At 30.8% G+C, this 5,551-nt stretch overlaps 1 non-coding gene across 1 annotated transcript; it reads right to left on the bottom strand.

Moving 5' to 3' along the window:
- Nucleotides 1-1,435: 1,435 nt before the first annotated feature.
- TRNAW-CCA lies at nt 1,436-1,509 on the bottom strand. The gene has a single exon. It is a non-coding gene; the product is annotated as a tRNA-Trp (tRNA).
- Between the last annotated feature and the right edge of the window lie 4,042 nt (nt 1,510-5,551).

Genomic DNA, 5,551 nt, shown 5'->3' on the forward strand with positions numbered 1-5,551 from the left:
AGATATTTTTTTGTAATGATAATGTGACCCCCCCCCGTTTTTGCTTTTTATTTCATTTTATTTTAAGGAATTAATTTCCAGTAACAAGAAAAGGAAGAATAGTTTTGGATCAATTCAAAAGAACAACAAATAATAAAAAAATAATAATACTAAATCTTTGGAATGCGTGCATTGTTTTGTTGTATTCAATTTAAAGGTTTTTTCTTTCTTTAACTAACTACAAAGATGATGGGTTTTTCACTCTATTTTCTATATAATATCGAAAGAAAAAAACCTAAAACCTAGAAAGGAAACGATAATAGAAATTGCTAATTACAAGTTTTAAAAATCTAGTTAAAATAAATAACTCTTTTTTTGACTGATCTCGTTCTCCGTGTAGGATACTGCTTTTTGGTTTAATTTCATAGATTAAATGAAGAAAACTGCTCTACTATATTAATCTACTTTATTCAAAATTGAATTTATTTCAATTTGAATAAATGTAGAAGGGGGCATATTCTAGGTTCTAAGGTCACTTAAAAAAAAAGAATCAAACAACTTTTTTAAAAATTTTTACATGTTTATTCAAAAAAAGTTCTATGTTTTAACTGAAGTTATATAATAGAGTTATTTTTTTATGTATTATTTTTTCTTATTAATTTCTTAAAGAGTTTTTCAATGAATCAGTTACGTGAATTCTGAATCCTGAGATGGTGCAGATGCCAAAGACGATGAATTTCGTTTTTTTTTTTCTCTATTTTTGTTCATACCACCGATAATGCTTGATAACTCACAAATTTTCAATTTAATTTTTTGATTCTTGGAACTAGTATTTGTATCTATCTTTACTTTAAAAAATTTTTTTATTGAAACTTCGGGAAGTACTTTAGAAACATATGTATAAAAAAACATATTTTATTGAGTCCCTTCATGCCTACTATAACTAGTTATTTCGGTTTTCTACTAGCAGCTTTAACTATAACCTCAGTTCTATTTATTGGTCTAAGCAAAATACGACTTATTTGAAATTAATTGAATGAATCTTTTTTGATCAAAAAAGATTTATATGGTATTTCATATGTTCGATAGTTCCTTACCGTGTTAATTACCCAATTTTGGTCATTGAGATTCGTCGGCAATACAGATTAAGAGCTAGGAATAGATAGTACCTCTCTTTTCTCCCTTTCAAAAATGAAAACAAAATAAAATTGAAATGATTGAAGTTTCTTTATTTGGAATCGTCTTAGGTCTAATTCCTATTACTTTGGCTGGATTATTCGTAACTGCTTATTTACAATACAGACGTGGTGATCAGTTGGACTTTTGATTAATTAACATCTCTTTTTTTTGACTGACCTCCTTCTTGCTTTCATATGCGGGAGGTCGAATTCAGATTGCTGCTCAATTATTTGCGAACAGTGGAATTTTGACACAATCTAATAAACAAGAGTGACATCACGCTCTGTAGGATTTGAACCTACGACATTGGGTTTTGGAGACCCACGTTCTACCGAACTGAACTAAGAGCGCTTTTCTTGTTTTTTATAAAAAAACGAAAAGGCTAGAAAGAGGACATTCTTTAACTCGAATCGATTTTGTACGTATATACTATATCATAGTATATCATAAAATTCAGAATTATATGTATGTCCAATTTTATTAAAAAAAGATAAATCTAAAATGGATTCCTCGTTACTGCTCTTCTGAGCAGTAATTAGGTAGGGATGACAGGATTTGAACCCGTGACATTTTGTACCCAAAACAAACGCGCTACCAAGCTGCGCTACATCCCTTTCGATTGGTTTACAGTGTCATTGTAAACAATTCCTATCTTGTTTTCCACATCCTTCTTTTTTTTTGTTTCATATCAGATAACAAACATATATATAAGTATAATTAAAAAAATTACTTTTTTTAGGCAAATCCTATCAATTTCAAATTTACATAAAAAGGCGTTTCCATTTGAAAATGGAATCTATAAGATCGTTCTAGTAGACAATATTTCAATTCTAATTTTGAAAATGGGGGGTTACATATACAAATACAAGAACTTCTTAACTACATGTACATCTATAGTTATATATATTACTATATATATTGTAATACAATAAAGAAGAAAGAAGGAGGATTTCAAATGCGAGATCTAAAAACATATCTTTCCGTAGCACCGGTACTAAGTACTCTATGGTTCGTTTCGTTAGCAGGTTTATTAATAGAGATTAATCGTTTATTTCCAGATGCATTAACATTTCCCTTTTTTTAATTCTAGTTATTAACATCAGAAAGGATAAAAAAATTTAGAGATACGATCAACGATCGGGGAATAACCCCCCCTTTTTTTCTAATTCTAAAAAAAGAATTAGAAAAAAAAAAGGGGGGCCGAAAGGTCATAAAAACGAGGGTTCAGGATCCAATTAAAAAAAAAGTGTTGCTAGGGAAAGAGTATCCTACGAGATACTTAAAAAAAATACTGTACAAAGATTTGAAATATAGTTTTCAAAAAATCATTATATTACTTATTATTTTCTTTTTATTTAATTACTAATTAATATTCATTGCAACGAAATATTTAAGACATTTTTTTGAGTTAATTAACAGCTTCTATTTTTTTTGTTCTTGTTCTTTATGGACCCTAAAATTAAAATAGAAGATTGGGGGTGAATCATAAATCCAAAGGAGGTTTCATGGCCAAAGGTAAAGATGTTCGAGTAACAATTATTTTGGAATGTACCAGTTGTGTTCGAAATGATATTAAGAAAGAATCGGCTGGAATTTCCAGATATATTACTCAAAAGAATCGGCATAACACTCCTAGTCGATTGGAATTGAGAAAATTCTGTCCCTATTGTTATAAACATACAATTCATGGGGAAATTAAGAAATAGATAAAATTGAGTGCTTGTATGTCAAATTTTATTTTAAGAACAGGAATAATGAGAGTATCTACGTATTATTACATATATATAAATATAAACAAATAAAATAATAGAAAGAAATCAAATCCTATATTCTTAATTCTATATAGAAACTCTATCCTATATAGAAATAGCAATCGTTTTTATTTTGATCCGATCAAAAATAGGATTTTATAGGTAAGGAATAAAAAATTATGAATAAATCTAAGCGACCTTTTACTAAATCCAAGCGATCTTTTCGTCGGCGTTTGCCCCCGATCCAATCGGGGGATCGAATTGATTATAGAAACATGAGTTTAATTAGTCGATTTATTAGTGAACAAGGAAAAATATTATCTAGACGGGTGAATAGAGTAACTTTAAAACAACAACGATTAATTACTATTGCTATAAAACAAGCTCGTATTTTATCTTTGTTACCTTTTCTTAATAATCAGAAACAATTTGAAAGAAGTGAGTCGACCCCTAGAACTACTAGCCTTAGAACCAGAAAAAAATAGACTTATTCTTCAATTGAATAACTAATCTGAAGGAATTAAAAAAGAGGTTAATATTTTGTTCGACAAATCCAATCAAGAATCAAAATTTGATTGTTACGTCTGTTTCTGTCATAAAAAAAAAAAAAAAAGAAAAGAATCGTCGAAAAGAAAAAGAATAAGTCTTTTTTTAGCGACTATATACCCTCGTTTTGTTTTGACGACTTTTTTTATAATACTAATTTCTACTCTACCCTCCCCGAGCTTATTCTACTTAAGAACTCTATTTCAAATATTTTAGTGGATTTCTTCCAATCCCCTCATTTTTTGATCTCATTTGAAATCGTATAAAGACAACTCCTATTTAATAGAGCTATTTGTGCAAGTATTTTTCGATTAAGAAGTAATTGCTTCTTGTACAGATTGTGTATGAATCGGTTATAACTATAGAATACCTCCGTTTCGTGAATTACGGCATTTATTCGAGTGATCCATAAACGACGAAAATCTCTTTTTCTTTTACCCCTATCCCGACGAGCCGAAACTAAAGCTCTTATTCTCTGTTGAGTCATAGTTCGTGTAAGTCGTGAATGAGCCCCTTGAAAGCTTGATGCAAATAAACGAAGTTTTGTTCTACGCCTCCGAGCTATATATCCGCGTTTAATTCTAGTCATTGAATAAATCAAACTTTGATGAATAACTAATTCTTTTTTTAGTTTTAGTTATTCTTTTCCCCTTTACTAGTCATTAATAACCAAACGAATTATTCCAATGTATAAAAAAAAATTCCAATGGCTTTTGCTACTCTAACCTTCCCCACCACTATTTTTGGCTAGGTATTTTCCTTTGCTTTGAAAGGATAAATTGCCTTGGTACTTGATATAAAAAAAATAGAATAACTACAAAAAGTAGTAAATAGAAATGGATAAATAGTGGGTTCCTTCGTTTCTATGGTTACTTCTAAAACGGTGAGGTCCTCTCTATACACCGGAGCTCCTTCTTTTAATTAATCAATACTATTGGTAACTTGTACAATTCACATTCTTTGGCTCTACCCCATTAATATTCCAGTAATAGATCTTTCACAATGAGATCCACTTTATACAGTAACGGTATTTTATTTTAAAATTGATTTGGTCATTTACCCTGTTAGTCCGTTTTTTCTTTCAAGAGTGGAATCTTTTTAATAAAAAATGGGATTTCCCCCGCTTAATTGATAACCATTTGTTATCATTGGGGGTTTTCTAAAAAATGGAGTTGATTGGATTTGCACCAATGTAAACCATAAGTTTCAGACACAATAGAAGATATGAATGATCTATCTTTTTGAAATAATGAATCGAGTTCCTCCATTCTATTTTATTAACAGGTACTGATCCTTGATATTTCAAAAAGAATTTCCTTTTTGTGTTTCAGTCTATGATCTAAACGAGTCGCACATACACCCGAGTACATGTTCCTCGTCGCTGAGGGCATCCCCGAAGCGCTGGGGATTTTGTGACATTTCGGATTGGCTGTCTTGTATTTCTAATAAGTTGTTTAATGGTTGGCATACGGAATCATATAAATAATGGGCTGGTTTAGATGGGTTCTAACCGGCTAATTCTGAATTACTTCTCTTCAAGATTCTCTTCAATATAAAAAAAATATATTGAAGAGAATATGAAACTAAACCTTTAATCTAAAAAGATATAAAATTAGCAGTGGTAGATTTGCATGAAATCGCTCCTATTTTTATTGAACCGCTACAAGATCAACAATGCCATGAGCTTGGGCTTCTGTTGCTGACATAAAAACATCCCTTTCCATGTCTTCGGATACAACCCATATAGGTTTGCCCGTTCTTTGTACATAAACCCTTGTGATGGTTTCGCGAAGTTTTAGTAGTTCTTCCGCTTCCAAGATAACTTCTCCCGTTTGTGCCTCATAAAACGAACTAGCGGGTTGATGGATCATTACCCTGATGATATAATAGAAAAGCTTTTTCTATTTCGCAGAATGAGGCGAGATAACCAAAAAAACAGAGAAATTTGAATAACCGTACAGGCTTTTTTTGTGCGTTGCATACGGCTCTAGAATGGAATTTACGTTTTTGACCTTTCCTTTCGGCGAAAGAAAACAAAATATAGGTTCTATTATACGCGGATCCATAAATGATCCAATTACCATCCTTCTTTTTTG

The sequence above is a fragment of the Brassica napus genome, unplaced genomic scaffold (assembly GCF_020379485.1).
Source record: "Brassica napus cultivar Da-Ae unplaced genomic scaffold, Da-Ae ScsIHWf_3177;HRSCAF=4004, whole genome shotgun sequence".
Lineage (NCBI taxonomy): Eukaryota > Viridiplantae > Streptophyta > Magnoliopsida > Brassicales > Brassicaceae > Brassica > Brassica napus.